General features: G+C 33.5%; 2 pseudogenes; both read right to left on the reverse strand.

Moving 5' to 3' along the window:
- Nucleotides 1-378: 378 nt before the first annotated feature.
- Nucleotides 379-1,341, reverse strand: LOC149248680 (protein SULFUR DEFICIENCY-INDUCED 2-like; annotated as a pseudogene).
- A 13,394-nt stretch (nt 1,342-14,735) lies between these two features.
- LOC149248681 (protein SULFUR DEFICIENCY-INDUCED 1-like) lies at nt 14,736-16,196 on the reverse strand (annotated as a pseudogene).
- Between the last annotated feature and the right edge of the window lie 4,016 nt (nt 16,197-20,212).

Genomic DNA, 20,212 nt, shown 5'->3' on the forward strand with positions numbered 1-20,212 from the left:
TCCTTTGCGAACTGAGCTCTTTGCTATAACTTTTTCTTATCTGCAACAATCATATTTTCTAGGCCTCTGATGATGATCTTTTCTTCTTCCACTATGGACAATGATTCCTATATATCTCTAACAATATGAATAATGGAATTCCATAGAATTTCCCTAGCCTGTATAAGAGAAATGTTTCCCTTCACCTTCTCTTTCAAATCTTTGATTTCCTTAGAAGCATCTTGAAAATCATCCCTTTATTTGTCTTCAGTCTCCTTAGCCATGGCTATTTCCCTTTCATTTTATTTGATGATTTTCAATGCAGTTTCATAATCTCTCTGTGATTTTTTCATTTCATTTTTAGAAATATTCATTTTAGCCATGACCCTAGTCAATTTATTAGGTATGGGATGTTGCTGGTTGGTAGTCCTCTCCAGTCCTTCCCTCTGTTTTAGAATCTTGGATTTCCTTCAATAACGCTTCGACACGATCCATTGAATTTGATTTTCCTCCACTATTATTTGTATTATAGTTCGTAGAATTATGATTTTTGTTTAGAATCCCTTGTAGAAGACGCATGGCTTCCTCCACCTTCCCTTTCTTTATCAGACAAACACTTAGATTGCAGGCCTTGTTGTCATCTGGCTCAAATACCATGCTTTCCTGCATGCAATTATTAATTTAGTACATATATCATTCCTAATGCTAGCAATGTAATTGAATTATAGAAATTTGGTCGTTGATCTTCAATCGAAATCCACCTATAAATGATTTCTAGAAAACAGTAGTCATGTTGTTGCATATACGCCCATCCCAAATTACCCTGCCAAACATCCATTGGATTCTTGTTCAACCAGTCACATAAAAATACAAAAAGAGTAGGGTAAGGTGTGGATGCTATGTACCAAAATTCGAGCAGTCTCTTGCTTTATGGAAACATGAAAATTCCTTCCATGCGACCGTGCAATTTTGGTAGCCTTTCCATTGAATGCAGTGCCTTGCTGAATTAAGTGGAGCTTATGTTTCAATAGACTAATCTACTCATCCAATTTTCCACATTTCTGCAATCAAGACATAAAACTTTAGGGAGGAGAGTACATACTATATAGTGCTTATGAATATAAAATTTGTTTAAGATTATGCCTTAAAGAGATCAATGAGAAAATTATCAAGATACTCTTGTGCTTGTTGCGAGCATAAGTGCCTGAAGGAATTAATGGCTTCTATGGATTCCAGTGGCCTGTTTTATTGCTTGATCACCCAGGCCATATCCTTTAGTGCACTGTCAACCTGGTATCCAAAATTTATAGCTTCCTAGAACAAGGTGATGGCGTCAGCTGGGTTTTTCTCAATAAGTTGTATCGAAAAAATTCAAATACATTAAAGTTTCACTAAAGAATAGATCTAATTTTACGTTCTTCTTCCACAAGTAGAGTCTCATAGGTTTCCCAGGGTAATAAATTACATTGTTGGTCCTAGCATGAAGGAAGGTTTCCACGGTAATAAATTACCTTGTTGGTCCTAGCATGACGGAAAATCTGCTCTTGTTCTCTTATCAAAATCAATGTTGAATTTCATTACAGGTGCCTTGACCTCTGTTAACTCTGTCTTTGTTGTTTTTATTTAGAGGTTCTTCATAATCATTTTTTAATCTCCAATACATATTTAGATCTATCTTCAACCCCTAATTCCTTTAAGTACTGAGAATATCGTGAATTAAGGAAATCTATCATTTTCTTTGTGAATTGAGCTCTTTGCTATAGCTTTTGTTTATCTGAAATAACCATCTTTTCTAGGTATCTGATGATGATCTTTTCTTCTTCCACTATGGACAATGATTCCCAGATATCTCTAACAATATGAATAATGTCATTCCATAGAATTTCCCTAGCCTGTATAAGGGAAATGTTTCCCTTCACCTTCTCTTTCAAATCTTTGATTTCCTTAGAAGCATCTTGAAAATCATCCCTGTATTTGTCTGCAGTCTCCTTAGCCATGGCTATTTCCCTTTCATTATCTTTTATGATTTTCAATGCAGTTTCATAGTCTCTCTGTGATTTTTTCATTTCATTTTCAGAAATCTTCATTTCAGTCATGACCCTGGTCAATTTATTAGTTGGGTCTTCTGAATCAGCTGGTATTACAATAGTACAAACATGTGATTCAATCCTCTGTTACAGAACAATATTTTCTTCTTTCAACTTAGCAATTGCATCATTTCTTTTAATCAGCTCCTCAGTCAAATCTTATTTCTCCTTTTCTACCTATGTTACTTTTGGTGCCATTACATGTTCTATTGTAGGCATCTTTAATTTCTTCCTCAATACCTGAATTTCTATTTTTTCTCCCTGCAACAACTTTTGGACAACACTTCTATCTTCTGGATTCACCCCAATTTTAATGATCATCTTCTTCAATTCTTCATTTTGAGTGACTAAGGCTCTTGAATTAGCCTTTTCCAACTTTAACTGGCTCACCACCTTTTCCAATAAAGTTTCTACTCTGCTGGCAACCAAGGAGGTTTTCTTCAAATCACTATAAATTAATTTCCCAATTTTCCTATGTAGATTAATTTTATCAAGAAGAGGAATTTCCCTAGCATCCATTTTCAAATTGATAGTCTTAAAACAAGAATAAGAAGATACACTTAAAGCATAAGGGTGAGAGAAAGCTAACTTAAGCTAGTTTCTTTCCAAATCCATGGCTGAAAGAAATATGGTTTGATAGTCAAAAAAATTGTGCTTCCACCTATGACTCCATATTTTCTCTGACTTTTTTGTTTCTTTCTTCAATCCGGGAGTACATATGTTTAATCATGGAAACTGAAATTTGATCAGCTTCTTCTACAGCAGGAGAAGAAGGTATGCATACAACTTCTCCTAATTGTAGTTGAAATGATGATGAGATACCACCTTCAAACAACTTAACCATTTTTGAACTTCTTTGAGTTCCTTATTCTAAGTCTATGACATGCTCACTACCTCTTTTCAAACTTTTCTCACTTTGATGAGGAGTCTCCATATAAGGTATATTTGCCTCCATTAGCCAATTTCTCTATCTTTGGTTTACCTTCATGATTACAAGGAGCATAAGCATTTCCTACCCTTCTTTTTGAAATAATTTGGTGTGGGTCATATGCCCATTTTTCACCCAGTTGTAAATCCATCTCCTAAAGTAATTTATGTACTTCTTTTGTAGCTTGTCTATTGTCTAAAATGAAAGGTCCCATTGTCTTTGGTAATTTAAACAAATACCCATTCTTTGCTAGCACAAAGTGTATCTGATCTACATTCAATCTCTGCCTGATGAATTCTTGTGCAAACAACCTCATAGGTACAAAAACAAGAAGTCTAAAAGGGGCAACGTCTACTCCATATAATATGTTTTCTGAATAATCTAAAATTTGAAACCAATTACCCACTTTGACATCTTTGCTGAGTTGAAGTAAAGACTGAGCTTTTGGAAAGAAACAAGGTGAAGGAGAATTGTTCGAAATTGAATAAACAATTGATATGAAAGAAGAGGATAAATAAATCAATCCTTGGCCATTACCAGTGTCTCTTATCATATCAGTCCAAAATACTACTAATTGCTTATTATTTAGGTCCATGATATTCAACCCTAAATGCATGAACATTTCCACATGAGTATATAAAAAAATATATGTGACAAGAGATGGAAATCTAAAAGAACCACTGAGAGGAAGATTTGTTAATTGAGAATTTATCATTTTTTTCCCAAAAGGAAGGTATATCAAAAACTATCTCTGGGTTCATCATTAAACTCAACATTCCTAGGATGGCCTTATCTACAGTGTTTGGATCTTCATTTCCCAAGGTTTGGGCCAGAATTTGTAGCAAAGATCTGACATCTTCAACAAAAGTATTGAGAGGGAATTGGGGAGGCTCCATAGGAAATTTTTTCCCAACAAGCATTAAAAAGAAACTAAGTTGAGCATAGTTAGAAGCAAATAAATCTTGAAATATGAGAAGCTAAGATTCTTCTGAGAATGCAGTGTAATAATTTGCAACTGGGAAGCATAAGGCTCACTGAATTAACAATATGACACTTGAAAAACATTCTCCCCCAATTTGTTCATGAAAAAACATTTTTGTGGGTAAAGGTCAGAGACAAGTCAATATATAAATTTAGGGAAATTGTAAGTTTGTGGAATTATCACAGCTAGGACACCGGGCCGAAGAACAACAACATACATAGGGAATTCAACTTGTTTGAGAAAAACCTGATGGTAGATTTCTATATAATTAAGTGAACAAACTGCGTCAAAAACATCCATTTCTTTATCCATCAATGGAATATGAAAAGTGGAACCTATAATGGTGGCTTTCTTTGACATTTTATCCAAATTATGAACGTTGAGGCTTTGTGAAGGTGATAGACGGTAGCTAGTGATGACAATTGACTTTTAACCCATACAATTAAATTTGTTTCACATCAAGAATGGAAATAACAGTGCGAGAAATGTAGGAAAAACAAGATTTTATGGGAAAAGGAGTAATGGGTAGGTGAATGGAATTAATTGTAATTTTGTGAAAATCGAGGGAAATGAGCTCGCGAAGTGATGGGTGATAGGGTGGATGACATGGAGGATGAGGTGGAAGAGGTGGAATAGTGAAAATTGGAACGAAAAGGCATAACGGACACATCTTGCTCATTTTTCGATGAAACGCGTTCCCCCTGCTGATGCCATATGGAGGGAGACTCTAGTCCCCCCAACCATCCTCCATCGGATATTTTCCAATCAATATCCACGTTGAAAATTCTTATGGGGGGTGAGGAGAGCTAACCATTGGGCATGAAGTGTCTTTGGGTTTGCTCCATGCTTAGGGCCCCACTCTATTATACTGTCGCACCTCTAAATTTAATGGACCTTTAATCTCCGACATGGTTATGTTGACCTTAGGGCCCCACCTATTTTAACACTTGCATGGCCAATTAATTAAAATGTTTAATCAATTATAACATGAAATATTTTCCCTTATTTTTTATATATTTTATATATTTGTTTTTTGTTTTTTTAATATATTTCCACATACATATAAAAGTAAAATGAGCCACAAGACACGTTTTTCTACTTTGCATGTGGCTACTACACATCATCTTGAGATTCTTCCTTAGGAGCTAAAAGATCCTCATCTGCATATAACTGAATCTCCCTCTTGAGGGAACATCTCATGGCCTCCGCTTCATCAAATTTCACATCTCTACGAACCATTGTCATCTTGTGAGATGGCAGGTACACTCGATAGTTGTGAGTTGTATTAGTCTACCCCACAAATATGCCCAACTCAGTTGTTGGCTCTAGATTTTCCTTGCATCCTTGGTAACATGATAGTAAACTGATGAACCAAATATTCTGAAGTGTGCCATATCTAGTTTCTTACCTGAAAAAGATTCTTCTGATGTACTCATCCATAAAATCTGACGAGGACTCCTATTCTGCGCATATACAGTTGTGTTGCATTCTTCAGCCTACAAGTGCAATGATAGGCCCTGATCATGTAACATTACCCGTGCAGCTCCCACAATACTTTTGTTCTTCCTTGCAGCCACCCCATTCTATTATTGGTTATCAGGTGTTATTAACTCTCGTTGAATTCCTTCTGATGCACATAAGTTCTTGGATTCATTCGAAACATATTATCCAACATTATCACTCCTCAGAGCCTTCACTTTCCTGCCAGTGTCTTTCTCAACAAGTGCTTTAAATTCAAAAAATTTAGAGAATGTCTGATATTTCTTCTGCATGAATAAATTCCAACACTTATGTGAGAAATCATCTACAAATATTCCATAATACCTGTGCTTGGCCATGGAGGCTATCGAGAATGGTCCCCACACATGTGAGTGAAATATTTCAAGGATCACTTGCACTCGATTGTCCTTATCATGAAAGGTGGCTTTGGAGTACCTCCCTAATGTACACCGTTTGCATTTATCTCTCTTCTTTGGTGCACCCTTGGGAAGTCCTGTAGAAATCTGTTACATGATCTTCAAAGCTCCATGGTTCAAGTGGCCCAAGCTTCTATACCATAATTCACCAATGTCTCGGCTCTGCACCTTCTCTACTTCTGTGCTCAAAGAAACACAATCTTCTACATCCAATTTTTAGAGGTTCTTCACCCAAACCCTGATCTGCTTCACTTGTCCTGTGGCTATGTGATGAAGAAAATACTTTCTTTTGCTAAATATCACATCATAGCCACGGTCCTCTAAGGAGTAGCTAAAACTAAATTCTTCTTTAGACCCAGAACATACATGACATCGTTTAATGTGAGATGAGAACCATAATCCCTTTGAAAAGTATCAGTACCAATGTCGGTTGTGTTATACCTTCCATCATCTCCCATCTCGATGTGCATATGGAGGTCCTTCTCCTCCAAGTCACTGAAAATTTATTTTTTGACGGAGATATGGAATGAGGCTCCACTATCCAGATACTACACACTATCCATCATAGATGTCACCATGCATGCAATGAGAGTCAAATCCAACTCCAATTTTGAGGCAAGAGCTTCACATGTCACTCCTTCTGAGGGCATCTTGTTGACCTTCTTATGTAGACACTTCATGGCATAATGTCCCAGCTCATGAAAGTGAAAACATTTAATCTTTAACAAGTCCTTATTCTTATCACCTTAACTGGAATCTCCCTTGGATTGGAATTTCTTTCCTTTCCCTTTCTTCTCCTTTGCAGCTATGGCATAGTTCTCCTCATCTTCATGCTTGGATGAGGTTCCAACTCTGGTGCTCTGTCTTATCTCTTCTTGCACCAAGTTGTACCACAAACACTCCCACTTTGATAGATGTTCCCTCCCTTTTACCGAATCCTGATAGTTGTGTCAGCTCTTAGGAAGGCCTAGAAGTGCTAGGCTGAACAAATCATCTTCAACAACTATAATAACAATGCTCCCAAGCTCATATTGACATTGAGTGAACTTGCTCAAGTACCGTGATATTGTGTCACCCTTCTCCATCTTGATCTTCTGAAGATTTTCCTTCAGTTCCAGCTTCATGTGGTCATTGTTGTTCTAAAACAAGTCGGTAATGGCTTGCCACATTGCCTATGGTGTATTCTTCCCATGGAGGTTTGATATAATATGATCTTGAACTCCTTCTAGTATGATCCTCCTCACCTTTTCAACACATTTCTTCCACTCTGCCAGATCTTGAGCATCTGTTGTTGGAGGCTTAGGAATATCATTTTCTATGAATTCCTTCAACTCGTTGTCTTCCAAAACTGTCTCCATCCTGTCCTTCCAAGAAATATAATTCGAACTACCCTTAAGGGAATATTCGAGTCTCAATCCATAGAATGACATCCTGCTGGCTCTGAAGAATGATCCTCCAAATTCGATTTGACCTACAAAGACAAAATCAGATTCTTCTCTTCTTGTGTAATTTATCCTCTCATAACATGTAGAAACTCCTTGTAGATTCAAATTGCTAATTTTAATTTACTAAAACAATAGACTTGAATCTACTCTATTCATCAACAGAAAAAATTAATCAACCATGAAATCACAAAGCATATAAGAGAAAGAATTCAATTGACACATTACACAATAATTTCTTGGGGAAAGCCACAACTAGAAACCCCTACTATATTTACATTACATTAGTTAGAAAATATGAGAAGATTACAATGATTTTCTCAAGCCTGAGAAACCTATGCACTATCTCTATCTGTCTCACATTTTCCTAGACAAGCCTAGGCCAATACTTAACCAATTTCATGCTTGCCCAAGTCCCTATTTATTTGTACGTTCTTTCCTTGGGAATTAGCCCCCTATTAATTCGGGAAATTATCCAATTGGAATTGTGCAATCCTCATAGGCTTTCCTCTGACTCCATGCACCACCTATAGAATTTGGATGATTATACAATTGATAGTACACTGCCCTTGAACTCTAATCTCAACTAGGTGACTCTCAGATCTGACATGCACGAGTTATTTAAGAGTGAATCATCAATTAAGTAGTTAAACACATGAAGCAACACCCCAGAATCTGACCTCCTACTAGTTCCTCTATTAGTTGGAACTATTTTAATTGACATTAACTCAGTGAAACTAAATTAATTAATTACAACTCAAAATAAACTTAACCAAGGATCCTATAAAGTAGGAGACACTCTACAAGACTCTATTTAGACCCTCAAATCGAATCAACTGGGCCAACTTAGTCATATTTACTTAGTTAACTCGTACAAGTTGTCTTGTGATGTGGAATCACAATTTTATTCATAATTTAATTCAATGAAAAAATTAAATTAGGATTTTCTTGTTGCATTTTCTACGAAATTATCTATCTAGTGGAGTTAACTCTAGTGTATGCCAGTTCACTGATTACTAGTTCTAGAATAGAGATATTATTTATTTTAACTGAGTATTTGACTCTGTGTTAAATCTGAAACTTACTCTCAGTTAACTGCAACAACTACTAATTTAGCCCTTTGAAATTGAATCAAGGAACAAACTGTATTTGTTATGGGACACACTTTTTTGTGTGTAGTGCTTAAGAAGAAAGTATAGAAATTATAATGGGAATTGTGCAAGGAAATAGGAGAAATTCCTATTTTTTAGGGCATAATTGCACTAGGAAATATGAGCTCCTAGCAGGCCTTATTTTCCTAAGTGTTGGGCAAATCTTCTGGAGAGTTCATCAATACTATAGAGGCTTAAGGCTTGAAGCAGATTCTATGTAATAGATCAGATTGCACAGTTGATTTAACATAAGCAAGATGGTTTTTTCCCAGTTGGGTTCCCGAGATAAATCTTGTGTTCTATGTGTGATTGTGCTTCTATTCAATGTTTTCTTTCCACAAATTTTTGGTAGAAAAATATTGTCTTTTGTTATCAATTTGATCTCATTAGCAGTTGCAAGGTTTCAAGGATTATCTACAATATTCAAAGGATGAGGACTTCAAGGAGGTGTTTTAATAGTTGTAGAGTCAAAATTATGTGCATGTTGGCAACAACACCATTGATTATCATCTCTAGGATGGGTTACTCTATAGGCTAGATAAGTTATGTGTTCCTAAAAGTTAGTGATTTTAGCTAATGATAGAAACTCACACCTTCAATATTATAGGGCACTTTAGTCTAGGGAAGATAGTGACCAACTTTCAAAGGTATGTGTATTGGCCAAAGATGCAAGAATAGGTATCTAGGTTCATAAGGGTGTACATGTTTTGATGTACTAGCAAGCATAGTAAGATGAAACTTTATTTATAACAACCCTTACCTATACCCACTTATCCTTGGGAAAGCAATTCCATGGGATTTGTGGGAGGTTTACCAACAACCAGGATGGGACATGACTGCCTATTTGTGGTAGTTGACAGGTTCAAAAATATGTATGTTTTGGTGCCATGTTGTTATATACCTAGGGGGGATAATATGGGGTACCAAGGGTGGTACCCAAGGTAATAATGTAATAATGGGATGGGCCATAGTAATAAATAAGGTGGTTAACCCATGTCATGTAAGGGACCACAAGTAGTTAATAATAATGTAATGGGCCCATGGTATTAGTTGATGGTATGAGGGAACCATGGTAATGACCCATGGTATTGTATGTATGAGGCCTATATAGAGGCTAGAGACTCCACATGGAGGATATGAAGAGAAGTATTCTTGTATGAACAAGCATATGGCTTGTGGAGTGTTCTCCTTCCTTAAGGAGTGAATGTATGGTGTTGCCCTACCTTAAGGGTTTGATCAATAAAGTATCATTTCATATTATTTCTGGGTTTATTGGCATTATCTTATGTTTTTATATCAGATCTATAGTATTTCCGGGTTAGATCTACAACAATTGGTATCAGAGCTACACCAATTGGTATCAGAGCACTTTCTTGGGCAAACCGTGGAGAAATTTTTTGAGCTCTGATACCAATTGTTGTAGCTCTGATCCAAAAATATATGATAATGGAAATAAACCCAGAAACAATAAGAGAGAAATAGATAGAAAAGCTTCTTTATTGATCAAACCCTTAAAGTAGGGCAACACCATACATTCACTCCTTAAGGAAGGAGAACACTCCACAAGCCATATTCCTGTTCATACAAGAATACTTCTCTTCATATCCCTCCATGTGGAGTCTCTAGCCTCTATATAGGCCTCATACATACAATACCATGCATCATTACCATGGTTTCCTCATACCATCAACTAATACCATGGGCCCATTACATTATTATTAACTACTTGTGGTCCCTTACATGACATGGGTTAACCACCTTATTTATTACTATGGCCCATCCCATTATTACATTATTACCTTGGGTACCTCCCTTGGTACCCCATATTATCCCCCCTAGGTATATAACACATGTAAAAATACCATCAATGGGAAAGAAACAACAAACTTATTCTTTGGGTAGGTTTGTGTGCACTTTTGGATACCAAAGAGCATCGTTTTAGACAAGAAAACAATATTTATTAGTGCATTTTGGACTGCATTATGGGAGAATATGGACACCAAGTTGAAGAGGTCTAGAACATTCCATCCACATACAAATCGGTAGACAATAGTATTCAACAAGAATTTGGTGCAAATTTTGAGGTGTTATAGTCAGAAGCATCCAAAGACCTGGGATGAAAATCTAGTATGTATATAGCAATCTCATAATAGAGAAGTCCACGCATGTATCAGTAAGTCTCCATTTGAAACGTGTTTTGGATATTTATTTCCTTCACCTCTAGATATTACATATGGGAAACAAGGAGGAGTGAGGGAGGATCTTACAAGGGATGCATTGAGTGCTGAAAAATTCATTAAGGAGATCAAGAAAATCCATATAAGTGTACATGTTACACTGCATAAGTCAAAGAAAAAATACAAGGCCAAGCATGATCAACATAGAATAGAGAAGTCATTTAAGGTGGGAGATAGATTATTGTTACAATTGAATGAGGAGAGGCTATAGGGTCTTGTTAAGAAAATCAAGGCTTTGTGATATGGTCCCTTTGAGATACTAGAAAGGGAGGAAGATCATTACTATAGACTTAGTCTACCCATATACAATGTGCATTTACCTAGTTGTGAATGTGGAGAACCTGAAACTCTATGAGCCTTCCATGCTAGATCTAGAAGAGGAACATGTCCTACATTTTGTGGAGGATTTGGCACCAAATGTTCAACCAAAGTTGACAAAAGATACAGTTTTGCAAAAGAGGTCTAGAACTACGAGATAGGGGTAGCATGATCTTTGGTATATTTGGTTGAAAGGACAAATTCAGTGAAAAGTTAAATGGTACACCTGAGAGAAGGTCGAGGAAAATTTCCTCATCTCATTCAATAGAATCTTTTGGGGACCAAAAGCCTCCTAAAATGGGGAAGTGTGATTCAGATTGGATCATTTTATTATTGGTCATCCACCTCAATTCTTTTAGAGTGGAAAAAATGGAGGAATCAACTCACAAGACCATTTTACTGGCAAGACCTAGTTTGGCAAATGGGGGTCTCAAACCTTCCCAAAGCATTTTGAGGCATCAAATGATGTTTTTTTGAGGTACAAAAGACAAAATTTGCACTATTTGAGTACTTATGAACCTAGTGGACAACTGCCATACATACATAGTAATTTAGAAGCCACACCAATCCTTAAATTAAAACAACATGAAGATATGGCCAAAAAGAGGAGGGAATGGTCGATTCAAAGAGAGTTCATGTTTCAAAAAGTTTAGAATCCGACAAAGAACCCCAAATTGTGGTGACTGTAAATGACTGGGTATGGTTTCTGTTAAACCTCCTTTAGGGGTTTGGCATCTTTCAGGGGTTTGGCAAAAGCTCAAGAGGAAGAAAGGAAAGAAAGATAAATTAAAGGAAAGAAAGAGAAATTAAGTGACTATTATAACACTTAATTTTCTCTTTTGTACTTTTATATTTAGTTTTTTAGAATTTTGAGTCTAGAAGCTACTTATATTGAATGCTTGAAGCATCTGCAAAATGTAATTTTGTTCATTTTTAAAACTTCAATGAAATTACTGTTTTTTCTGATATATATAGTTGGCATCTAAATCTTTAGCTCAATGTATTCATTGTAATTTTTTATTTATGACCAACATTGATATTTATTATTATTATTTTTCTAAATGCTACATATTGATTTTATATTAAATACTAAATGAATTACACATTTTCCCTTTATTATTTTTGTAAACAAGTAATTCAATATTTAAGCTTCAATTAGTGTTTCTTTTTAAATATTGAAATATTTTGTTTGGGCGAACATTACAATATTTTTATTTTCCCTTTCTATATATACAAGAGGTTGATATTAAAATAAATAAATTAACATATATATTCAAATAATTTGTTTAAACATTGAACTAAAATATTTTAAAAAATTATAATAATTATATATCTTCATCATATTCATGTGAAAATATTTTTATTTTTAATTATTTTAATTTCCATGAACATCTGAATATTTTATTTATGGTTGAGAGTGAAATATATTTAACACATCTCCTTTACACATGGTTGTAATTGAGCCAGAAGTGACCAAGATTATTGATAATTTATAATTCTTTTAAGAAAACTAATAAAAAGTACATATTCATTCTTGTTTTCTTATTTATAAAATATTTTATTTTTATTTTAAAAAGTCATAAACATATCCCTCATATTGAGTTGCAGAATATGTTTCTCGGTGTAATATTGTCTTTTCACTTATTTTATATAATTATTTTTATTATTAATTGCTTTCAAATGTTACATATCAACTTCATATTAAACAATTGAAGGAATTACAAATCTCCTTTCTATCTTGAATTAGAAAGTACCTATTAATGGAATAATAACACATTTCCTCTCTATTTCATTCTATATATATATTTGATGTTATAATTAACATGCATATTGAAATATTTAATTTATAATCCACTTTAAACTTTTTATTTTATTAATATTATTTAAATGTTATATATCAATTCCATATTAAAAATGAAATATTGGAATGGATGGTGAAAATACAAAAAAAAAAAAAAAAAAAAAAAAAAACAAAAAATGATTTAAAGTTGATATAAAATTATGTTATTCAATATGCTCATTGATAATATTTTATTTATAATTGATGCTATAATATTTTTTTTGTTTTAGATATTACATGTCAATTAGACATAGAATGAATTACACATTATACAATATCAATGATATTATTTTTACACGTCATTTGTCAACTTCATATTAAATTATAGAAATTGCATTCTTTTCTACTAAAACTTTCAATTATTTTATTTTTTTATATATAAAATTTATATAAAATTAAAATTGAATAGAAATATTTTATTTATGAGTGATTTTATTTTTTATTTTTATTATTATTTTAATTTATTAATATAACTATTATTTTAATTTTTAATATATATATTAATTCATTATTTTTAAATATAATATTACGTAATTACGGAGAGCATATCCTTTTTCATAACATTCATCTCGTTAATTTCATAAACTTGAGTTTAAATTGAGTGCTCTAGGGTTTTTCAGAGTCTTGAATCCATTTTTGCATTTAAAAATGTATTTTAAATAACAAAAAATCACAAACTTAATTGAGATTGTATCACCAAATTCTGGTGAAAAAACCATTTAATTACTTTTTAAATATAAAAACACTAATAATAATAATAATAATATATTGAATTAAATAACTACCATATTTTTCTTTTCCTTTAAATAACTACCATATTTTCTTTTTCCTTTTCTTTTTTATGTTGTTGAATAGCTACCATATTTTCCATTACGTGTATCTTAAAGTAAATTACCATATTTTCCATTAAATCTCCCTGTATCTTGTTTCCATTACATATATCTTTCAAGATATTTTCTTTTTCCTTTTCCTTTTTTATATTGTTGAATAGCTACCATGTTTTCCCTTACATGTATCTTAAAGTGGATTACCATATTTTCCATTAAATCTCCTATATCTTGTTTCCATTACATGTATCTTTCAAGATATGTATCTTGTTTCCATTACTTGTATCTTACAGTGGATTACCATATTTTCCATTAAGTCTTCTTTACCATATTTTCCTTTTCCTTTAAATAATTACCATATTTTCTTTTTCCTTTTATTTTCCATTACATGTATCTTTAAGTAAGTTACAATATTTTCCATTAAATCTCCCTGTATCTTGTTTCCATTACGTATATCTTTCAAGATTTTTTTTTTTCCTTTTCTTTTTTTATATTATTGAATAGCTACCATGTTTTCCCTTACATGTATTTTAAAGTGAATTACCATATTTTCCATTAAATCTCCTATATCTTGTTTCCATTACATGTATCTTTCAAGATATGTATCTTGTTTCCATTACTTGTATCTTACAGTGGATTACCATATTTTCCATTAAGTCTTCTTTACCATATTTTCCTTTTCCTTTAAATAATTACCATATTTTCTTTTTCCTTTTATTTTCCATTACATGTATCTTTAAGTAAGTTACCATATTTTCCATTAAATCTCCTATATCTTGTTTTAAAGTGAATTACCATATTTTCCATTAAATCTCCTATATCTTGTTTCCATTACATGTATCTTTCAAGATATGTATTTGTTTCCATTCCATGTATCTTATAGTGGATTATGGTTTTTTAAAACAAAAGATGTGCTGTTTTTGGCTAACGAGAAATCCACGAAATTGCAAGGAAATATATAGTCGTTAAGATATCCACCCTTAATTAAGCTTTGATCCATCACATTCACATCAAATTTAATTTGGTGTTTACCGCTGCTCCAGCCACTTTGAGTTGATGCACTCAAACTGGCCGATAACTTGAAGTATGCCAACCCCGTCAGCAACTGACCCAGAAATATCAGTTACCCTTACATGGAACTGGAATTATAACTCCAGAAATATCAGCTACCCTAACTCCAGAAATATCAGATACCCTTACATGGAACTTAATGATTAAAGCCATATTGAAGACTGACTTTTGCCTTCTCTTTAAAGACATGGCTTTGATTTATCTACCCCAAGGATAACTCCAACTCCACTGACTTACTGGGCCTTAACTGAGACACTGCACCCTACGAGTCTTACCACCATTAAAATGGGCAAACACCATACGCACTATTAATGGTAATGTATATGCGGATATACTCTGTTAAATACTTTTATTTATACATAACAATACTGTCCTTATGCTGCATCTTGCTTCCACTAAAGACCACTTCTTGTGAGAAGAAATCGTCTCTTGAAAATTTCTCAGTCAATTTCGTTTCCGATCCCCTTCAACCCCATCACACCTCATTCTTCTCCTCCTTCTGATCCTCCTCCTCCGTCTTCACAGTACCCATCCCATTCTAAATCTTCAACATGGGATGTTGCTGGTTGGCATTCCTTTCCAGTCCTTCCCTCTGTTTTAGAATCTTGGATTTCCTTCCACAACGCTTCGACACGATCCGGCGACTTCAGTTTTCCTCTACTATTATTTGGATTATAGTTCGTAGAATTATTATTGTTGTTCAGAATCCCTTGTAGAAGACGCATGGCTTCCTCCACATTCCCTTGCTTTATCAGACACGCGCTTAGATTGCAGGCTTTGTTGTCATCTGGCTCAAATACCCATGCTTTCCTGCATGCAATTATTCATTTAGTACATATCTCATTCCTAATCCTAGCAATGTAATTGAATTATAGAAATTCGGTCATTGATCTTCAATCGAAACCCACCTGTAAACGACTTCTGCAGAACAGTAGTCATGCTGTTGCATATGCGCCCATCCCAAATTACCCTGTCAACATCCATTGGATTCTCATTGAACCAGTCACACAAAAATACAAAAAGAGCAGGGCAGGGTGTGGATGCTATGTACCAGAAGCCGAGCAGTCTCTTGCTTTATGGAAACCTGAAACTTCCTTCCATGTGACCGTGCAGTTTTGGTGGCCTTGCCATTGAATGCAGTGCCTTGCTCAAGTAAGTGGAGCCTATGTTTCAATAGACTAATCTGCTCATCCAATTTTCCACATTTCTGCAATCGAGACATAAAATTTTAGGGAGGAGAGTACAAACTATAGAGTGCTTATGAATATAAAATTTGTTTGAGATTATGCCTTAAAGAGATCAATGAGCAAATTATCAAGAGACTCCTGCGCTTGCTGCGAGCAGAGGTGCCTGAAGGACTTAATGGCTTCTATGGCTTCCAGTGGCCTGTCCTGCTGCTTCATCACGCGGGCTATGTCCTTCAGTGCACTGTCAACTCGGTCTCCAGCATTTATAGCTTCCCAGAACAATGCGATGGCGCCGGCTGGGTTCTTCTCAACAAGCTGTATCGGCAAAATTCAAATACATTAAAGTTTCACTAAAGAATCATGAAGAAAATATCTCGTTCTTCAAATACATTAAAGTTTCACTAAAGAATCATGAAGAAAATATTTGCTCGAAGCAAATTAGCAAAATAGAAAAAAAAAACAGGAAACCGTTAACCTGAAGGTGTTTGGCTCTGCCGTAGGGGGTGTCCGCAGAGGGGACCTTGGCTCCAACTGTCACTTCCTTTGCTTTTGCAGTCATTTTAACCGCTGAATAACAACGTCCAAAACTTTTCCGGTGCCAAAGCACGTACGCGCAGTAGACGCTGTTCTCCTTACCAATCTTGTATCAGTGACCATAAGAAATCAATGACCTTATGCTCTCATTTCCAGGCCAGAGAACATAAATTCAAAGACATTCAAGGCAACTGTCCGAACACTGAAACAAAAAAGAATATAAACTTTAACGCTTTAAAAATTCTTTTACAGTCTTGAGCTTAGATACGACAAACAGAGATTTCGAAACTACCTTTAATCCTTCGGCCCCGAATTGAATTGAGAGTGTAAACCCTGGAAATGTAGATGGGAGACGTGATTATGCATGAAAACATTTATAGCAATGGTCGGAGGGGCTACAGTGGTTATTCCAAAGATTTATGCGTCCTCATCTTCTAGCGAAAGGATTCTCCTGACGATGGAGCTGCGAGAAATGTGAGCGGCGGGTTAGAGATGCAATGGACCTGGACGCCATTTCGTCCAGATGCCTTGCTGGTTTGAAAGTGGGTCTCTTTAGATTCACAGGACTGTTGAGATATGGGGAATGGGCAATTAACTGAAATGATTTGGATAATGCGAAGTTTTGAGCTGCTTTGCTATCGGTATAACTTCTAGACTAATAATTTTAAAATGCTCAGGTTTAAAGTTGATTTGGTATTGTATAATTTTTAAATTAATAAAATTTCTATGATAATTTATAAGTTAATATATAATAAAAAATTATCACTCAAATAAATCAAATCAAAGATATAATTCTTTTTAAACTTTAGCATAGCAAACCAAATTTCAACATATATCTTTACCCCAATTAAATTTGGAAAAATACCATTACAACTTTTTGTTATAATATACTACAATTTGTCCCCTTCTCACCTACCCCTCTCTAAAATGATTGATTTATGCGGTTATGGTAAACGAAAAAAAGCTGTTACAATTTTCTGTTATAATATTGATTATAATTATAATTATAATTAGCCCCTTTCTCTACTATGTCTCTCTATAATGATTGGTTCAGCACGGTATTATTGTGAACGTTTATGTGAAAGAAAATATTTGTGTGAGATGTTTTTATAATATTATAAATGTTTTTTAGGTAGTTAAAATTTATTTTAATTTTAGAATTATGAAAAGTAGAGAGGGACTAAATTTTTTGAGAAAGGTTTAGAGGGATCAATTTTTTTTTCACTCTAGAAAAGATTTATATGTCAAGAGATTTAATCTTTCTCAGGGTTTGGTAGATCTGGAATTAAAATGGATCTAGGCTGGTTTAATTTCCTCTTTTAGATAGACTATATTCAACATGAATACCATCTTTTAATATTGTTAGTCCTCATAAACTTAGAGCTCAAAAACCATTAAGAACTTGACCAACTCAAGTTTACTTTATTATTTTAGTTGAAATAAGGTTATTTTTATTTTTATTTTATTTTTAGTGTGTAAAAATGTTTAACATATTAGTTCTCATAAACTTGAGCTCAAAAACCATTAAGAACTTGACCAAGTCATGTTTACGTTATTATTTTAGTTGAAATAAGGTTATTTTTATTTATATTTTATTTTTAGTGTGTAAAAATGTTTAACATATAGTTTTTTATTTTTTTTTATGCAGTAATACAGATGTTATAACATCTCTACCATACTGGACTCTAGGGCTTAGCACAATATATAAATAATTTTAAAATTTATTATATATATTTTTATATTTATTATTAAATTTTAATTTATAAAATTGATAAACATTTTTTATTCAAATTCAGTAAATTATTTTTTTCCTTGATTACAAATTTTGATAAGATACACCAGAATTAAAAATATCAACGTATTCTCACCATCTCATTTATATCTTTTTTTTTCTAGTTAAGACTAACCTAAGTACTCACGGGGGATTTGAACCAGTGACCTATCGCAAGGAGTGCCTTAACAACGCACCCATTCACCGTCAATCCAAAGCCCCGTGGGCAACCATCTCATTTATATCAATATATGAAATTCCCACAAATAATTTACATCTTTAAATCTATTGTTCTCAAGGATAACTTCCTTCCCTATCTAAATTCCTTGTATTTAAACCATGTTTAAATTATGAAATTTATAAAAACATGATTAAAAAATTACCGTACCATTTGCTAATTCCCTATGTGGAATAAGTTGAAGGATTAAAGAAACGTTGTACTCCCATACAAATATGTGGATCAAACTACAACTTTAACAGAGGAATTCGTATGGAAGTGTAATGGAGCAGTACGTTTACTCGTACGTATTTTTCTTTGATTTCCAAACGTTAATGGTGACCTTGTAAGCTCGTGTGATGTTCATTTTAAATGCTTAGGTGGTCTCTGTAGAGAACGAATGATGAGCGTTTAACGAAAGAGAAATGATTACAGAGGAGTAAGTGTTTTTGGTATTATGGAATTAAACAATGGTTTTTAGTAAGGAAAATTTGAAAGGTCTCCAAACGAAAATTACTTTATAAGAATTAATAAGATTTAAGATGATAATTTCAAATATAGGGACGATTCTCTATTTTTAAAGTAAAAAAGTAAAAAGATTAAAAAATTAAAATAAAAAAAGTTATTTTTCCAATTTGTATTTTTCACTTATCTTCATATAATTTTACTCAAATTATGAGTGAGAGCATTTGTCGGATACAAAATTTAATTCATTGTCTAAGGAGTACCATGATGCATACTTTGCATGGACCTACTAAAGGAAAAATGAGAAATACATGAAAAACATGATTGCAATCACATTTTTTCTTGTATTTCTCATTTTTCGTGTAGCATGATCCATCAAAAGTATGTAACATGGGAACTCCTTGAATGAAGAATTAAATTTTGCATTCAACGAGTGCTTCCACTCAAAATTTAAGTAAATCCATAGGAAGATAAGTTGAAAATATGAGTTGAAAAAATATTTTTTTCTTTTTTCCCTCTAAATTTTAAAGATGTAATATAATAGTATTTTATTATTTCCATTATTATTTTATAATATCCCTTAGGAAGCCCATTTTAAACCTCAAAAATTCTTTAATGAAAGAGGGTAATAACTTTAAAAATGAATTTAATGAAGTTTAACATTATGCTTTTTGAACAAAGACTTACATTTTCCATTTTCTAGTTGTCATTATGCAATGACATATGCAGTCCTTTAAAGAAACACAGAGATAACTCGTGTATCCTTCCTTCTACTAAATTTTTTAATGCTTAGTTTTGATCCAACCCAACTATAGTTATTCATTTCTTGTGTATCCCATTAAAATGAAAACTCTATATAGATTTTATGGACTTTAGGGTTTAATGCACCACTCCTTGAGGTACATAAATTTTATATAAATACTCACTATAGTAATCATCTTGCAAGAACTTATTCTTTTTTGGTTACACTAAATTATTTGGTGATTACAGATGTAAAAAACAATTCACAGATACCTAGGAGATGAAGGGAATAGAAATTCCATGCAACAAAGCTTATCATGATGTTTTATTTTTTTGTCTAAGAGGAAAAATGAGAAAGAATAATAGGATCGATGAGATTATGGGTGTTTTTTATATTCTATGACCATTTGTTAATGGCTAGCAAAATAGACATGGCTATAACGAACTAGGAAGAAAGGGACGACCACAACTAAATGAGAAGGAACAACATCAAAGAAGTAATAGCGCAACACTTCTTAC

Source organism: Pinus tabuliformis, chromosome 7, assembly GCF_031772625.1.
Source record: "Pinus tabuliformis cultivar Carrire ecotype Pingquan chromosome 7, CPIR1, whole genome shotgun sequence".
In the NCBI taxonomy this organism is placed as follows: Eukaryota; Viridiplantae; Streptophyta; class Pinopsida; order Pinales; family Pinaceae; genus Pinus; species Pinus tabuliformis.